The following is a 19,651-nucleotide window of genomic DNA, read 5'->3' on the forward strand; positions in this document are numbered from 1 at the left end:
ACTTAATAAGGTACAAAGATTTACTAAGACTACATCTTCTGTTTCCAAACAACAACAAGAACAAAAAAAAAAACCAACCAAAACAAAAAACACCCCCCCCCCCCAACCCCCCCAAAAAAAAACAAGATGACATTGGGGGGAAAGAAGGCAAAGAGAAAGGTAATGCTCAAATATGACAACAGCAGCCACTGTTGTCACCACAGCTCAAGGGGGAGTTGCAGGTCACTTTGTCCCTCTGTAGGCAGTGAAGACAGCTGGGGCCCTTGGAAGCCCTGAGACCCACATGCAAGGGTCCAGCTGGAAACCGGGCTAATCCCACTCCACACTTTACATCCTACTGCTTTAAACCACTCAGTCTCACACCCTCCTTTGCACTCCATGTGCCAAATCAACAGATCTCTCTATGAGCCGATTCAGATCATAAAAACAAATGAAGCCTTTTTCTTACATTAGGTTTCTTCTTGTTTTGCAAGCCAAACTGTCTAACAGATGGGTCAGGTGCGTATCGGAAACTGAAAAGGAGAAATTGTAATGTTTTGGCAGCAAGGACCCATATAGTTTAGCTCTTCTTCCCCTTTTGTGGAATGATTCAAAGCAGCAACCCCAACAGCTTCATCCTCTGTACTGACTATGGAAGGACCTGACTTTCCTAAACTCAAATTAGTATGTGCTTTTATTGCTACTTTTCCCTTTCTCCACACTCTACAGTATTCTACAGCAAAGTTCAAAGCTACATCTTTTTCAACCCAGCAGTGCTTCCTAATATAGTATGAGCAAAATTTCAGTCTCTTTCTGATTATGAAGGATAATAATTTAGAAAAAAAAAAAAGTGCTTATGCTTACCAGCAGCCATTTTTGGTAAAAGAAGCCATTGCAGTAGAGTCAAAATAGCGGAGAGTGTGAAGGGGGAAATGGTTTTGTGATGTGATAAATGTAAATCATGCAGAACATGTGATTCAGTATGCATGGCTTAAATTTCTGAGTGCGACAGGATGAGGCCAGGAAGACATGAGCTATTCTGGATCCACCTGTGCCATCAGACTTCTCCAAACAGAGCTCACTGCCTCCTCACATCTGCCCATGGAAATAATCCGAGTGTTCCATAGACACTTCAGTCAAAATAAGGTGGGCAAGAAGTAATTCACTATTTCAACTACAAAGCTGATTTGGCTGTTTAGATTAACCAGGTTCAGACAGTGTGAATTAGCCCTTCCACCAAGATTGCAGGAATCCTTTCCACCAATGTTCTGTTGTCCTCTTCTGGTTCAGCATACTGACATCATGACTTATGATCAAGTACTTGATCAAAGGCTCCACATAAAGCTTGTATAGATGCTCATTTGATGTGTATTAAGATGGTTACCTCTTTATTTGCCAATATGCAGTTTTCAACATGAACTGAAAAATTTTACTGTCAACTCCTATAAAGAATTTAAATACAGGATGAACTAGAAGCTGGCTTAATAGGACTTAGATGCTGAGTAAAAGTCAAAATAAATTCTTTCAATCATCAGAGGCTGCAAGCTGGATTTTCTGGACATAACTCACATTGCTGGCAACCAATTATGCCAATTCCAACAGAGTCAAGAATATCAAAGGAGGAGCTACAGTCTGAACATTATTTACAGCAGTATGTACTTTTTACTCATCATTGTGTGGGTCCCATTATGAATGGGCAAGTAAATATTTCAGTCCTTTCCCCAGCCATCTAAAACACAGTATAAGAAAAGTTTGTGAGATAACTGAGTTTTTTATGTCAACATTTTCAGATGTCTAGAGGACACCTGTGTGCACTCCCCTTTCTATCTCAGTACTAAACTGCTGCTAAAGAAGCCATTCCCTTCATAGTTAAAATCTCTCTGTAGCTGTTTTCTCTCAGGCCTCCTTCTCCTACAGAAGCATTCAATTGTTCTTCTCTTTCCTCTGATTCTTCTGGATGGTGCTTCAGAAAAAAACCCAAACGAACATCAACCAAAAATCCATAACTAAGCCACAGAGGTCATGGCTCTCAAATTCTAGCAAACTTCACCTCCTTCCCTGAAAAGGGTGGTACATTCAAAGAAGAGAAACTTAACTTTCCTATGTATCATCTGAAACTAGAAAACAAAACAACCCCAACTCTCAAGCAGGATCTTAAGCAGCTGCTTCCCCATCTCACACACATAATAAAGAATTAAGGTGAAATTCTCCCTAAGTGTGTAGATTAATGCTTACAAAATCTCTTCCATTGTTAATAGTAATTTGTAAACTAAAACCAAACTGCAGTAAAGAATGAATTTTGAATTACTATATGTTTGCATACACTCGCTATGCATGTCACCATATGTCAGGCAGAATCTCTGAAGGTAAATCTCAAACAAGTGATTACCACTGAAGCAACATAATGGAGAATAAAGACAAGTGATATATTTAGCTTCATATTATCTTTATCCCTAGAGGAAAGTGTTCCTTCTAGTGTGGGAAGGGGAGGAGAGAAAAATCCTTATTTGGTATGTTAAAAACGAAAAGAAGAAAAAGAAGCCTGGAAACGAAGGCATGTTTTTCCCCAACACTGATGACCCACTTTAAACAGTCTTACATAACTATAAAACTAGATTATATTTGCCTTGCCATGGATTTAATCTTATGTCTTTTTCAGTTTGAACCACATCAGAAGGTTATTTACCTCAGCTGCCCATCACAGTTTTCTGAACTTTCTCACTTGAAGTAATTCTGTCCATCTTCCATCTTCTCAAACCATCTCAAAAAGATTTAAAAAAAAAAGCGGGGGGGGGGGGGGGAGAAAAATCTGGTGGGGTAAATTTGCACTTGGCTGAACTGTACAAGATTATATGATCTGAAGCTGCGTAGCTATGTAATGCCCACCACCCTCTTCAGTTTTCACCTCTCCCAGAATTCCACCATGCATGCTCTTCAGCATGTTCTCAAGCATGCATATTGAGCTTTCCTCCCTCTAGTGCTGGAAACACAACTCAGTTCTTAGAAAACATGTATAAACTAAAGCAGTGTGATTAAGTGAAACGGTTTTCCATACCAAGCAGAAGCTGATCCACTTCAGTAAGTATTCTCTAAAAGAGAACAGTTAATAGGCTATTTCTCTAGTGTTTCAATAACAAAAATGCTTTATAAGCAATACAAATGTAAGCATATCCTAAACTACAACCAAAATATACAAAAGGACACATCCTACTGCAAACCTCCTTAGCATCCTAAATCCAAATGGTTTCCAGTAACAGAAAGAAAATTCAATAGGCAATATTGTCCGTTGTCCGTCTCTAGAATGGTCACAGTGAAAAACTGTATTTTGAGCTAACAGAGAAAGTTAGGAGGCTTTTCAGGTCAAATACAGCAAAGTCTTGCATCAAAAGGAACTTCCATTAGCAGCAAGGCTGACATTCAGTTGCAGTATACTGCACGCTCCAGGTAGATGTTTATGTTTAATCAGATGAAACACTTTGCATCAAAGGTACAAGCCCAGTGTCATTATTTCTACCTGCTGATTTTCTTCTGAACCTCCAGGCTAGGTTCAGCATTCATTCACCGAGCTCGCACGAGGAAGTATCTTCCTAGAACCAACTTAACGTTAGCTAGGTAAAAGCACAAGAATTGAAATAAAGCCCCAACTCTAAGACACAAATACTCATCTAAAATATGTATCAAAAAAAGAAATTCACTTTAAGATAATCCATTTGAAAACTATTACAACCCAGCAGTTAATGTAAATGCACATAAGGCTGCCAAAAAGATCACTTAGAGCTTTGAGCAGAATTTAAATGTTCTTGAAACACTACTGTAACACTAGCAGAAAGAAAAAGAAAGACCACTATATTGATACTACAACAGCTGAATGGATTTCTTTACTGTTTAGTCATAGCTAATGAAGAGAAAAAGACAGGTAAAGAGACAGAAGAACAGATTTTCTAATACTATGAAAATATTCATTCCTTTCTATCCAATGGGTAAGTTTTCTGGCAAACGCATCTTTAAAAGATAACTCAGTATAAAAAGCCTTTCTCTTTTAAACTCTGTATCACTGGGCTATGTTTATTTATCTTTATAACAGCCAGAATTTGACAGATTACCTGCATATAACTATGTAAGGCATTAACTTAGAATATTTCAACACCCAGGGCAGTCCATTTGCTTTGTAAGCTATGACAATGAAGATCCAACATCTACCACTGTATCATATTTTAGCCTACTGGCTTACACTTGTGTTCCACTGCAAAAAGTAGATAAAACTGTATTGGAGCCATGTGCATGCAGAGTATAACAGTACCACTAAATAGAAGGGGGGTGGAGACAAAACCCAACCACAGTCGGTCACTCAAGTTCATTAGATCTGGTCTTAAAAGAGGAGAACTGTTTATGCTAATAACCCGACAAAAGAAAGAATATATTTTTTTCAGCAGTTCCCTCTGTATTTCAGAGGGATATGACATTTCTGTCTAAAGCTTCGTATCACTCAATAGCTTCCAGGCTTTACTTCAACTTAGGCTGCTGTTTTGAGAAAAGATGCATCTTAGAGTTAGGACCCTACAGTTAGGACACAACATATGACTTGAAGTTTACACCTTAAGACTGCTTTGAAAGTCACGTCTATGCTTTTATATTTACCCACACGAAATCCTTGTCTCTAAATTGGAGAGACAACAATTTGATAAGATGGATCACTCGGTGGATAAAGAACTGGCTGGATGGCCACACACAAAGAGTTGTGGTCAATGGCTCAATGTCCAGCTGGAGACCAGTAACGAGTGGTGCCCCACAGGGATCAGTGTTGGGACCGGTCTTGTTCAACATCTTTGTCACTGACATGGACAGTGGGATTGAGTGTGCCCTCCAGCAAGTCTGCCACTGACACCAAGCTGTGTGGTTCAGTTGATATGCTGTAGGGAAGGAATGCCATCCAGAGGGACTTTGACATGCTTGTGAGGTGGGCTGATGCCAACCTTATGAAGTTTAACCATGCCAAGTGCAAGGTCCTACACCTGGGTCAGAGCAATCCCAGGCACAGCTACAGGCTGGGAGGGGAGGGGAGATTCAGAGCAGCCCTGTGGAGAAGGACTTGGGGGTGTTGATCGATGGGAAACTGAACGTGAGCTGGCTTCAGTGTGTGCTCGCAGCCCAGAAAGCCAACCGTATCCTGGGCTGCATCAAAAGGAGTGTGACCAGCAGGTCGAAGGAGGTGATCCTGCCCCTCTGCCCTCGTGAGACCTCACTTGGAGCATTGTGTACAGTTCTGGTGTCCTCAACATAAAAAGGACATGGAACTGTTGGAACAAGTCCAGAGGAGGGCCATGAGGATGATCAGGGGACTGGAGCATCTCCCATATGAAGGCAGGCTGAGAAAGTTGGGGCTGCTCAGCCTGGAGAAGAGAAGGCTGCGTGGAGATGTCATAGCAGCCTTCCAGTATCTAAAGGGGGCTTATAAGGATGCTGGGGAGGGACTCTTCATTAGGGACTGCAATGGTAGGACAAGGGGTAACGGGTTAAAACTTAGGGGAAGTTAAGATTGGATACAAGGAGGAAGTTCTTTACTGTAAGGGTGGGGTGCCCAAGAAAGTTGTGAATGCTCCATCCCTGATGGTGTTCAAGGCCAGGTTGGACAGGGCCTTGGGTGACATGGTTTAGCATGAGAGGTCCCTGCCCATGGCAGGGGGTTTGGAACTAGATGATCTTAAGGTCCTTTCCAACCCTAAATATTCTATAATTCCATTATATCTGTTTAAATTCAAAATTATTATTGCATACAGTTATTTTGGCATATGACTCGAGTGACTTCCATGTATTTTTTTAAACTTGAAAAAATACCTGATCTTCAAGACAGTTGAGCAACTAAGTTGTTTTTTATAAAGGTAAGGTTTCATTTAACTTCTAACCTCCCTCCCATTAACTGCATTGCTCTGGCTCTTCATACTCAATTCTGCTTTACCTTCAAGAAAGCATTACCTGACCAGTTAATTTAATGACTCCTTAAGAACCTCACCACCACTACCACCAGGTATTCTTTCACCTATCATTCTGTACGACTCTTTAGAATTGGAAGGATTTCTCTTTCATTTGCTTAAAAAAAAAAAAATAAAATAAAAAAACAAAACAAACCCCAAAACAAATTTACAATGCCAACTACTGCTTCATGACTGTAAGGATCTAGGTTCTATGACATTCACAGTTCCATGTTAGACACTTAAAGTCAGTATACAATGAAAATTCAAAGAGGGACTCAAAAAAGCCACCTCACAGAAGCAGCAGCTTAATTACAAAAAGACAATAGCTAGCATGGATTTACCAGAAATTTCAGAAGATAGTATTTAAAAAGTTGGCTAAATTCAGATTTATTTGATGCCCTGATGTGCTCAGCTTTTCAACATTCTAACAGACCACTGAGACAATTTAAAGTAGCAAACTTACATTTTCTCCGTAATATTTTCATTTGTTCATCCTGACTGGCTTTTGGGGGGGGGGGGGGGATTCCTATACAAAAATTGAGAATACCCAAGCTGTATCTGTTTCTGCAATAACATATTGCATATATTAGCAAAAATATGGAAGTCAATTCTGATGCAAATAACCCCTAGGAGAAAAAAATCTGCAGTTCCAGACAAACTACAGAACACTCAGCAATTACCCACCTCTTCGACATACTACTTTCATTTTCTGTAGATTCAAAGCTTTGGCAACATGGGCAAAGAGTCAGACCTTCAGTAAGAATGGCCTCAATCATAACAGTTTTTTGAGATCAGTTGAAAAAGCCAAATAAAAGACGAAAAGAAGGATCTGTGTGAAAGAGTTACTGATGTGAAAAAGATGCAAGATTAACTGAAGGCATGCAATCTTTGCCTGAAATCATCCATTTTGATAATTAGGTGGTGAGCAATCCAAGAGTAAGGTTCTAGCTCATCTTGAGTCTATTACTAGCCGATTACAATAAAGACTTAGCACAGCTGCACACAGGCCATTAAGAAGCTTCATCAACTTCATCTTAATTGTACAGAAAAATCCATCCAGGTTTGCTGGGTGCGGCACGATGAGGCGTTCTGGTTTAGTCCAGTTCTAGAAGTCAATGAGTTCTGTAAATAAGGATATTTCCTAAATTATTTAATAAAGAAACAGGTTACACAAACATGAGAGAACTTCAGAAGTACACTATCAGGGATGGGAAAGAACATACGAGGTAAAGCTTAAGTGTAATGCGCGTGAAAAAATTTCAAGCCATATGGCGAAATCTCATAATTGAAGATGAGATGTTTGGAGGAAAAAAGGCAGAAGCCATTCAGAAGACTGGATTAAAAAGGAGATTTTGCTTTTTTTCAAGCACAGCAGAGAACACCCAGAACCCTTCCCACAAATAACTGAAATTCAGCTTGACCAACAAAAACAAAAAAAAATTGCCCAAAATAAGCCTACTTAGAAATGAGACATAGCAGAATTTTAATACATCTGCTGAATAAGATATTATATTCACTGAAATCTGCAGTCTAGTGGAATACTGTTTCCAGCGCTGAGCAGAACAGAAAATGCATATGCTGCCTGCATAGCTCCTGAAGGCCAAATGAAAAGAGAGCACAACATGATTAGTCCTTCACCCTTTTAGAATGTGGAACCGCAGAAGCAGTGGTAATAGAAATAATTAAATAGCTGTAACAAAGAAAACATGCTTCAAATTACACAGAATAGGGAAGGAAGGAGACAGGCACAAGCCAAGACGGAAAGAAAAGTATGACCAAGCCCCTGAAACCTGTGACACAGTATTCTGGAGAATTTTTTAACACTTCTTTCTCTCTCTTTTTTTTTCTTTTTATATACATATTTTTTGATCAGTTTTACAACTCAAATACTAGTTTATTTTATGTGAGATCACAAATAATTTTTATATGGAAATAAAGACCTTAACACTAATGAAATGGGGAACAGTCAGCAGTGCACTTGGCACACAAGCCAAGAGACAATAAATAGCAAAAAAAAAAAAAACAAAACCCAAACAAAAAAACTTAATAACATTTGACAGATTTCTTCCTCCATTTATCAAACACAAGGATGACAGAGCTGGTCAGTACAAAATAAGCAACAAGAATGTTTTAATCCTGAATTTCTGTGGCCCGAGCAAACATTTTTATCCTGAGCAATAGGCTTGATGCCCATAGTACAGAGGTGGACATACTGAGCACTGTAAGATTCCTAGAGTAATTTCTGCCAAAATACAATGCTGCAACAGCAACCTTTTTAATGGAATGTCAAATTTTAGTTATTTAAAGAATACGGCGGCTGACATATTCAAAAATACTCTGTAGCTTCTGAAAGGGCAAGAATAAACCTTCATCAAAAAACTTCGTAATACAAAGCAAAAATCAATAGTGTGAATTCAGAGTTGTAGATCAGAAAATTATACAGTGAGAAAGAGATTTCCCCCCCAATTTGGATAAACAAACAAAAATATATATTGATAGTACTTACATACAGTCTTTTAGGAAATAAACCAAACCACACATTAATTTGCTAGATAAAAGTGGGGCCATTTGGCCTACTGGATAGGGTATTAACCCTCTGTTAACCTAACATTTTAAGAAGCAATAAGAACACAATCTTCTAGATTAGGTTTATGTTCAAATACCCCAAGCCAGTACTGTCACTGAAAGCAGCATCTTTATCCCTCTCCAACCTCCCTGTCTAGCCTATATGGTTAAAAGTTGAAGACACACAGGGAGTGCTGTCATGCTGAAACATGAACAGACAAATGCCATAATGCCATTTACAGCCACAGCACTACCAGAAAGCCAACCGTAACCTGGGCTTCATCAAAAGAAGCGTGACCAGCAGGTCGAAGGAGGTGATCCTGCCCCTCTACTCTGCCCTCATGAGACCTCACTTGGAGCACTGTGTACAGTTCTGGCATCTTCAACATAAAAAGGACATGGAACTGTTGGAATAAATCCAGGGGAGGGCCACAAGGATGATCAGGGGACTGGAGCACCTTCCTTATGAAGACAGGCTGAGAAAGTTTGGGCTGTTCAGCCTGGAGAAGAGAAGGCTGTGTGGAGACCTCATAGAAGCCTTCCAGTACCTGACGGGAGCCTATAAGGATGCTGGGGAAGGACTCTTCATTAGGGACTGCAGCGATAGGACAAGGGGTAATCAGTTAAAACTGAAACAGGGGAAATTTAGATTGGATATAAGGAGCAAGTTCTTTACTGTAAGAGTGAAGAGGCACTGGAATGGTTTGCCCAAGGAAGTTGTGAATGCTTCATCCCTGGCAGTGTTCAAGGTTGGACAGAGCCTTGGGTGACATGGTTATTGTGAGATGTCCCTGCCCATGGCAGGGGTGTTGGAACTAGATGATCTTAAGGTCCTTTCCAACCCTATCTATTCTATGATTCTACTACAAATTATAAAACCACGTTAGAAGACCACTTAGTTACGCAGAGTATTCTGAACACCATATCCTGAAGTACCAGATTATCAGTTGAGCAACAGAATTTGAGATTGCTATACCCAATGGGAACAAAACTCAAGAGTATAAAACAAGACCTGAGGCAAAAGGAACAGTCAAAATAGAGAGCAAGGCAATTCAAACAGAACAGTACTACAGGTGGATGGAAAAAAAACCCAAAATCAATTGTTCAAGTACATGGGATGTAGAAAATGTGTGCTTCCGAGGCAGAGAAAAAAAGCCTCTGCTAATTTATTTTTTTTTAAGCCCTAAATAATGAGAAGTTGGATTCTTCAGATCTCCATCTAACCCCTCCTTTTTAGGTCTAAGAAATGCAAAATTTATGTAAAAGTTTTCTCTATGTATTTAAAATATAATACTATTTTTCAAGTACAGGTTTATTAAAAAGATTTTTTTTTAAGACTCACTGTTTTCTTTGCTCTAGATGTGGCCACATGCATGCCAGTATCCCACTATGTAAGAAACTGTTCTTAAACATGTTTTTAAGTAGCTTAATACTGATATTCTTCTGTAACATTAGACAGTGTGCAAGCTACACAACTGATACATACAGAAACTACACCAGGAAATGAATCAAGGTGCAAGGACTTTATTAGAAGCTGAACAGAAGCTAAACCTGTTAGAAGCTTTTGCTCTGTATCAGCCAGTACAGCTCTCAAAGGAAAGTTTAAGTGCACACTTGGGCCTCATTGGACTAGTTTCAATATGCAGAGCCAGAGACTTGAATAGCATCAACCTAAAAACAGCTTAAGTAAACACCAATATACCTTTTACACTGGTACAGAGCTTTACCCACTGCAATTAAACTCTCATTACATCATGACAACAATCTACTCCTTTCAGTACAGGCCTCTGGCACACTGAATCGCTGCTGGTAACATATCAACAGCATTGTGACCACTGCTCACTCCCTGGACATTCAGCAGCCAGCATGAATCAACTCCTGAACTGAAATTCCAAACTTCCAGTGGGCAAGAACAGTTTTCACAGAACTTCCTCTCAGCTGCTAGTAAGCAGCAATTTGCAATGGACTCCAGCAAAGAGGCCAAATCCCTAATCATCTTCCAGCCTGAAGTTTTTCCTTGCTCAAAATATTAACTTACCTTGGTGAAAATTCTGGTAACACAGGTTAGCTGAAAGTTACTGTAGCCTTTTCTTCAATGGAATCATGTGTAGTCCTATAAGGTTATCAGTCCAAAACCCAGAGAGAGTAAATAGAGACATCACAAAGATTTGACAACTGGGGCCATAAAGTGAAATTGATAAGCTTCCCCAGAAGCCTCAAACCACTGAAATCCAGATTCAGACATATGTGAAATTGCTTTGTCAAATCGCCTTTCCAAACACTCATGCAACTCAGTTTCATTTCTCACATCATTAAAAAAGTCACAAGTTTTGATTTTACTGACTATCCAATTTCTTGAACTTGACTGCCAAGCTACTGAAAAAGTCTGGGAGAGTATTTCAACAAGATCTACAGACTATTATCTTATCTATAATGAGTATAGTTTATATTTCTCTTTCAAGAGAAGATATATCAACACAAAGAAAAATGCTGTTCTCTATAACTGATTTATAAACAAACTCAACTGGTATCTAAGAAAATATCTATTAGGGATAACAATCTACTATTTCATTTTAAGATATAACCATAACATATCCATTTAACTTGACTACAAGCTCCTAAAATCAGACTAAATATTCAGAACTGGTTGACATTATCAATAGTAAAATAGCTGTTAGCTTGAGTAGAAAAACCACTGGAAGCATTTGCAACATTCTCACCCTGCATGGTTTTTTTTCCAATCTAGTAAAAGAAAAGTAGCTGCATAACACGAAAGGATGTTAAGCGTAAACAGAATGATACTGCATTTCACTATGTTCTTGGAGGATCAATAGTACTGACTGAGAAACTGCATTTCATGGAGAGAAATACAGGGAAGAAAACTGTTCAATTTTACAAGAACTTACAAAACCAAATCAATGTGCTAAGGAACTGATTGTAGTAATATAGCGTTAATAATGTGGTTACATATCCCGTGCAAACTAGGTTGAAGTCTGAGTGGTAAAGACTGATAAATATTTGTGTTCCATATCCCTTTCCTGTTCTGTCAAATCAGGAAACACAAATACTGAGTTTACTGACAAAATCCTTCTGAAATACAGGAGTAAGAATTCTTAAATATAAGGAGAAACAAAACCATCAGATATTCTACTTTGAGTGCATGTCTATTTAAATTTAAAGCTCAATTTCTAAATGTAGTTTGACTTCCAGATAAACGGTTTGAGTTCTTCAAAAGCCTCTCTCAAACAATTCATTTTGTTCAGGCTTCCAAATTTTTTCAGATTTTTTCCTGATCTCTCTGGAATCTTCATAGTCTCTGCAATAGAGGTATGTATTTTAACATTTTCTACCTTAAATTCCATCAACACACTCCTCCTCACTACTTGCAAGTATGCCTGTAAGATCTCCGCAACCTGAGCATCAAATTGGTGCCCTGAGCTGCTTTCCCGCTTGTTTTTAAGGGTCTTATTACTACCCAAGAAGTAGCTATTCATTTTGCAGTCTCTCATCCTGCCCAAATAGTCTCGGAATCCACCATATATCTATCATTAGCCAAATGCATTTTTGTCAGGATTAAGAGTGTTTTGAATGCCAAGATTCTAGAGGGTTTTGGAGCTGTGTCTTGATTATGTTCTGTTGGGATTTTTAGTGTTTGTGTGCGTGCATACACTCTATGTGTGTGTGTATGAAGTAGGTAGGAAAGTTTGTATCCATATACTACCTATTAGTACCTACAGAGAACACCATGGGCAAGCTTCTTTACAGCAGGAGTCTGCCAAACAGGTGTGAAAGCTTCCATGCTAAGAATATTTCAGGTTTTTCCTAGACATGAAATATATGTCTACTTAGTTTCTCTTATTTTCAGTGTGAAAGCTCCTTTGCCAGGTGGCTTAGACTCTCCAGGTAAACAAAGACAGACATAGCAAGGTAATACTCCATACTCCCTTCAGAAAAAGGGAGCCCATTTTAATGTACAATTCATACCATAAGCAAGACAGAAAGAATCTAAAGGTGATGGTGATCTGGTTGCCATTGTTTGCTGAATACTTCTAGACAGATCCTATGTTTTCTGTATTTATCGCTATTTTATTAAAACCAGCAAGCTTTAATTACATCCAGCGAGAAATGGGCAATTCAAGCCAACATTGGAAAGGCAAACTATTTCACAGTTCATGTTACCTGGAGCAGTATTTTAGAGGCATTAGTACTTGAAGCATTTCTTTTTAGGCAGAAATAGCCTTCACACTACAGTGCACTGAAAGAGTGCAGGACTTTCATTCTACAGTTAGGTCATGCAACCAGTTTCATTCAGCATTCAAAACAATCATGCTACAATGTCTTGGTATAGAATGGATAAACAATGTCAAACCTGGATAACTACCATGTTAGAAACATTCCTCACACTCATTCTAGGTTTTGAGCGGCTTTGGGAGGTTTTTGCTGTTGGGGTTTGGGTTGGGGTTTTGGGTTTGCTGTTTGTTTTTTTTTTGGAAAAACAACAAGCTTTTCAGAAGAAGTACTGATTTCTGATACAGAGGTCTAACAGTACAGCATGGAACTTTCTCAAGAGTAACTTAAAGCTAGTGTTTTCACTTTTCTTAATCTACAAAATTAAAAACTAAATTGCTGCTCAAACTGTACTTGAACAGGACCTATCAAGTAAGTCTCAGCAAAGTTATTCAGAAGCCTGTTAGAAGGTAGATGATTAGTTCAAAGATTTTTGCTATGAGTACCGTATCAGTGTTTAAATTCACTGAACGTAGGATCTGTGTATATTTTTCTTAACTCATTATCCTATGTATGCAAGTTTTATGTGACCAATGAAAAAACATTTCAGATAGACCATCTTCAAACAAAACACATTTTACACTTCCTTTTACAAAAAAAAAAAAAAAAGTCATAATAGCAGAGAAAGTTTGGTTACATGGGTCCTTAATACTTGAAATTATCTTCCAGGTATATCACATGCATACTACGGTCATGCTCTGCAGAGCTCAAGGGAAACTTCCAAAAATTGCATTTACACAATAAATTGAACAGTATTAGCTCTCTGCAGAAAACAAACAAACACAAATAGAGCACAAGGGAGGGGAGCAAAAGAAGAATAAAAGAGGAGAGGGATATGACACAGCATTTTAAATCCAAGAGAACTACTGTCTCAGTGAATATACGAAGATACCTTTGTATTAACAATGACCTTCTGTAAGAATGCATTAATCCACTTTAGTCACACATATTGCAGACAAGAAGACAATCACATAATGTGGGAAAGTCCAAAAGCTCAGTAACTTGAGATGTCACATGTCCAAAAACCATCAAGATCCTAAAATATAACCTTCAGCAAGAACAGTAACTCACTGTAGCTTGTACCTTTTATGACAATTTCAGATCATAGAATCATTTAAGTTGAAAAAGGCCTTTAAGATCTTTGATTCTTCCAAATACCTCCAGGGACGGTGACTCCACCACTTCCCTGGGCAACCTGTTCCAGTGCTCGACAACCCTTTCGGGGAAGAAATTTTTCCTAATATGTAATCTATTACTTGATTAGTAGCTATCTCAAAATGCTTTGCCAGGACCTCAATACAGGTTATATAAAACGCTGTACCAGTCATGTATACTCTCTGTTTCCTAGGGAAGGGAGGAACACAACCTTAACATGCAATGGAAACAGCAATAAACTTCATTACCTAACTCTAACAAAAGTGAAGAAAAGGTTTTAGCTATAAAACTATTCTAGGAAAATGTAACCAGAAGTAATACGTTATATAGCAACAATGTATATACAAACTACATGACCCAGTTAGCAACAGTCCCCAAAAGTAAAATCATGTTATGCCTGCTACTTGTAACTGACAAATACCCTTAAATCCTTTTGTCTAGAAAAACAAGGTCGAAAGAGGTGGTTGATAGCTTTCAACAGCTTTTATCAGGATATAAAAATCGGGATACAAAAATCAGTAAGACAAACACCAATACATTAGACTAATAATCAAGTTTAAATAGCTTGAAATGCCTGTGGGATGTATGAAGAAATATAGTTAGCTAACAGGAATAAGACCTTGTGAGACTCAAAGGGCCAGGATCACAGGATTCTTAACTCTTACAAACCATAAATAATAAATCAAATGAACCACAGCACTGACTTAAGCTCTCCTCATGAAAAGGACTTTGCTGCTTAGAGCACTCTAAGAGGGAATCCCTGTACCCCAAACTAATTTTCTCCTCTCTGTTCTTCCACTGTGGTGCTTCCCTACTACACAAGCTGCCACAGACATTAATTTTAACAGAAGTCCCTCAAAGGAGCTATGCCCTGGCCTGGGTGCATGCATAGACCTTGGGCTTCCAGGATTCACCTGATTAAAGCAGGCAAGACTTTTTCTTGTTGAACAGCATGAACAAAAGCCCACAAATTCATCTCTAGACAGATGAACTATTCCAGTTTGAATAGAAGAATAAGCCCTGATAAAAGCTAGCACTGTCACAAAAACCTGCTGCCTCACCTCTGGGAAGCTGTGTCAGCATTTGTGTTACCAATTCTCTACCACTGAGATGGCTTCTCCTCAAATACCACCCAATTAAATAGAACCTATGTCAAAATCCAAAACCCTTTAATGAACTAATGTAAATTTGTATAAAACTCTAGTTACCTTCTCTTTGTAGCCATAAGTTAGTGATTCACATAAACAAGAAGTTTGATAGAAGATGAGTCAGAAGTTTTGGAAATTAAACCACTATCAAAACATAATCTGAAAGAGACTTATTCCTCACAGAACTTATACTTCACTATATTACAGGTCTGGGCTTTTCAAGAAATTAAAGTGAAACAGATAATGAAGCCTTTACAGCTTCTACAATGTTTGCCAGCAACAGGAGGCTAAGGGAGAAAACAAGAGGGTTTGAGTGTGCACACATACACAGAGACCAATATAAAATTCCACTTTTTATACTCAAATATGGAAGACAAAAGGGGTTTTAGGGTTAATTTGGGTTGTTTTTTTTTTTGTTTAAGTTTATGTGCACACGTGGTATATGAAACACAGAGATGCATAAATACTATCTCAGCAAAAGTGGAATAAAGGATGACCTTAATCTAGTCCAATCAGTTAAGAATTTTTTAAACTGAAGATGCAGTAATAGCTAAACTGCTTGATTCCTCAAAGAGTTTCCACTCATCAGATTCACAGATGATTAGCTGTGTGCAGCATGTTCATTTCCTTCAGCAGATGCTTCTGACGTTCATTACCAAGAGTTGCTGCTGGAATAGTGCGCTGGTTCCAAACCAGGCTAACCAGAAGAGTTTTGCAGACACTTTGGGAATAATGTGATATAAATGAAAACACTATCAGAACCTAGCTTTTCTGACATTTACCATACTGTATTTCTTTCCACCACCTATTTAAGAGACTAAACATACACGGAGTCAGACAATCTGTTGGCAAATATTTGCCACCAAGTCCCCCTTATCACTTATCAATAAAACTGAACTAATTCTCCCATTCTCTGATTTTCATTCTTCTCTGAATCTCAATCTGCTCAAAACATGAACACTGCATTCAAATAAACCTCCAAAACACCTACCACATAACTAATAATCAAGTTACTATATCAGTGAAGGGCTGTGAATGCCAAATGTCCTCGAATTTCTATTAAAATTTTAGAGCCAAGTTGAGGAAGAAAGCTGAATACTAAGCCATTTCATTAAACAGAAGGAAAAGCAGAGTGAACTTGTTAGATAACAGTGGCATACAATGCCAAAACCATTGTGATCAAAGCTGAAAAAAATTAAAAGTTTAAGGGAAATTAATAGTGTTAGTAAAATTCTACATATTATCTCAAGCATAGAAGTAAATGGCATAAAGTTGTTTTTTTTTAAGCAAGGGAGAGGAAAGGAATCTTCTAGCTGGAAAGAGATGACTTCAAATTGGAGAGCAACTGTCTTTATTCAAAGTAATTTTAGGAATTCAGAATACTTCATTATTTTACCAGATTCTACTTCATGAAACATATTAAAGGATTTTAGATGCTTTGCACCCAGTGCTGCTGGCTGCTTAGGCAGTTTAGTTTTGGGAGCTTAAAGAACCTGATCTTCTTATATTCAGTCACTTTGCCTTTTAGCATCTTTTCAGTCAAGGCTGTATAAGCTGCCTTCTTCCTGGACAGCAAGATAAATTTGTCACCCAGAAAAGAGGAAGCATGTGTTCTTATTTAATCCTTATACAGCTTGTACAAAATAAATCCATATTCTACATAAGAGCAACAGAAAAAGGACTGTGCACATTGAATTATGAAAAACAGACATTCGTTTTGCTAAAATACTGCTCCATGAGCCAATTTAGGAGTAAACTGTTCCCTACATCATCTCATAGAAGTAAAGGGTTGAAAGCAGTGATGAAAGTCACGTTATACATAAGAAAACCACCAGGAAAGAAAGAAAAAAAAAAAAAAAGAAAGAAAGAAAAGAAAAAGCAAGGTTTTTTTTTTTCTACTATTAGGCTTGGTACAGCCACCAATAATTATGTCAACTGTGGGTGTTGCAGTAAACAGAGTTTCTCATGAAGAACAGTCATTACACAGAAATGAAGAAGGAAAAGTGTAAATCACCCATTCAGACTAAATTGGACTCAGTGTCCCTAGGCAAAATTATTTCAATAATAAATAACAAGAACTAACTGGTTCCTCCTTTTCTGAAAGCTTTTTGGTCTTTTATGAAACAGCAAAAGTATTTTCAAGGAACTGGGATCACCTCGTTGATTTGGGAGTAAAGATATATATAACCCTAGCCTGTAAACAACTCTGAATTCTGTCCTCCTGAGGACAAAGATTAACAGATACAGTACCAGACACTCCCACCTCCCTACTTGCATTTTCTACGCACAAGGCTGTTAGCTGAGATAAAGCACTTGCTCTGCACTAAATCAAAAATTCATTCCTGTATTTAGGATTATGAGTCACGCTGTTGAAAAACCTATCATACTATTTCACGGGGACAAGGTGACAAAGATTTTTTTTTAGACAAATATACTAGAACAACATGAATCTCAGAGTGTGTCTTCATTTAAAGAATATTCTATTATTGCTGTAGTTATCAAGAGACATTGATGTATCAAGACCTAATATAACAATTAAGAATTAATTCTCTCAAGTTTACTGACCACAATGGCAGAAACAAAAATATGCACTCAAAAGATGAGATTGGGATTATACTGTAGCTGGAAAAAGATGGAACCTACGCTCCCTATGTTAACAGTAATGAAAGCCTCCACCTAGATTCAGTTTCTCAAAACTGAGTGACATTTATTTTCCTCCTAGATATATTTAAAAGTAAGTTTACCTTAAATAGTTGCTAAAACTCAAGGGAGACAATGAAACAGGCCCCCAAAATTCCTCTTTAATGTACGTCCTCACACCTATGCAATCGCATCAGATCAGTCACTGCTCTTCACAGAACGATAAACCCCTACGATAAACCACAAGATGATGTTGATATGCAAGAAATACTGAACCTGACAAATGAAGAGCACTGTTTTGTCCAATCTAGAGCTCAACACCTTCGGCAAAAAGAAAGTAGCAGGCATGGCAGACCAAAGCACAACTGGCACAGAGATGCCAGTTTTCAGGAACATTTTTATGATTCACTTCCTAGACGCTTACGAAGTCTGAAAAGGAAACAAAACCAGCATCGGGTAGAACCGAAAGCTTGTAAATCGTATCGTAAGGGGAAGATCTCAACATACTTTCGCTGGAGATTCATCCTCCATCCACGGCAGCGCTTGCCACCCGCACTTCCCTCAGAGGCTCGCCCGCCCTCTTAAACTGCGGGCAGCCACCGCCGGGCTCCCGGGGCCGCGCCCCCTCCGCAGACGCCTCCCGGGCCCCTGCTGCATTCGGGGGTAGCCGCCCGCGGAGTCACTCCCCACCACGCCGGGCGCGGAAGGTCGTTACGCAAGGTGACGGGGGCGGCCGGGCCGCGGCAAGCACGGGCCCGGCCACACCAAAGCGGTTGCCTCGGCGACCCCCCCTTCCTGCCTCCCTCCCGTTCCGCACCCGCGCCCACAGCCGGCCCCGCCTCGCAGCTCCCCGCGACGCCGGGGCAGGCGACTCCCCTGATCCGGGCCGGTCCCGGCGATAAGGGGCGACCCCCGCCCCGCACAGATGCGGCAGACACGACGAAGGGCTCAGGAGACCGCTCTCCCTCACGGCCTGAGGAGCCGCAGCGGCCTGAGGGGGGGCAGCGGCAGCTGCGACCCCCCACAGCTGGGCTGGGCATGGCACCGGTCCCCCACTACTCACAACCCCTCTCTGCCTCACCTTCTCCGGCGCCGCCCGTGCGCAGCACCCCGCGCCGGGAAAAGCGCACCGCCCATGGTCCTCGGCGGGGGCCGGCGCGGGCCGAGGCGCGGCTGCCGCCTGCCGCGCCCGCTGTGGGGGCCGGGCCACCTGGAGGCTGGCGGGCGGGCGCAAGGGAGCGTCTGCAAACTGCCAGCCGCGAGCAGGGCCGCAGCACGGCGCAGCAGCACCCGCCCGAGTGCAGGCGGCGGCGGCGGCTGGCAGCCGCACAGAACGGGGAGCACGCGCGAGCAACCAGCCCCGCCGGCCGCCCGGCCGGAAGCGCCGGTCACAGGTCGCGCAGAGCGAGGGAGCGTCTGCAAAGTGCCTGCCTAGCGTCGGAGCGCGCGGGGGGTGGCGGCGGCTGCCGCCGCGGGTGTGAAGAGAACGCGCCCGCAAGCGGGTATGAGCACAGCCGCTCATGCGCAGCCGCTACGCGGTGTCGTAAGTGTGCGGAGCGAGCCGCTCAGGGGGTGCTGGTGGGGTGCTTCGGCTCTCCTCAGTCACGGCCTCGCCCTCCAAAGAGCGGGACATTTTCGTCTCACGCTGGCCGGTGTCCGGCTGAAGGGTCGATGTTCCATCGGAGCGGTGGGCCCTGCTCAGGCCTTGAGGATCCCGCTGCGGAGCGGCTGGGGAAGCCGACGCTGCCGCCTCACGGTGCTGAGGGGCTTGTCAAGCAGAGACCCTGGAAGCAGAGCTAGATAGGTAATGGCTTGAAGAGCGCTGGCTGACCTGAAACAGGTTCCTTAACAGCTCTCTTCTGCCTTCCCCGGGCTTGCCCCCAGCCTCGACATTGCACAAGGCTA

General features: G+C 40.6%; 1 protein-coding gene across 3 annotated transcripts in view; it reads right to left on the reverse strand.

Annotated features, from left to right (window-relative positions):
- The window catches only part of MGAT5 (alpha-1,6-mannosylglycoprotein 6-beta-N-acetylglucosaminyltransferase), a 127,300-nt gene extending 108,376 nt beyond the window's left edge, over positions 1 to 18,924 (reverse strand). Inside the window, exons 1-3 of one of the 3 annotated variants that reach the window (XM_057407183.1) lie at positions 18,828 to 18,924; positions 6,636 to 6,780; positions 3,494 to 3,566 (exon numbers count right to left, since the gene is read on the reverse strand). The gene's annotated coding sequence lies outside the window, so the exon portion shown is untranslated. The remainder of the gene's footprint in view (positions 1 to 3,493; positions 3,567 to 6,635; positions 6,781 to 18,827) is intronic. The other 2 variants (XM_057407186.1, XM_057407184.1) reach the window with 2 other exon arrangements.
- Between the last annotated feature and the right edge of the window lie 727 nt (positions 18,925 to 19,651).

The sequence above is a fragment of the Pezoporus wallicus genome, unplaced genomic scaffold (genome assembly GCF_028554395.1).
Source record: "Pezoporus wallicus isolate ANWC-B61680 ecotype Strahan unplaced genomic scaffold, APGP_CSIRO_Pwel_v1 contig_4166, whole genome shotgun sequence".
Taxonomy (NCBI): Eukaryota; Metazoa; Chordata; class Aves; order Psittaciformes; family Psittacidae; genus Pezoporus; species Pezoporus wallicus.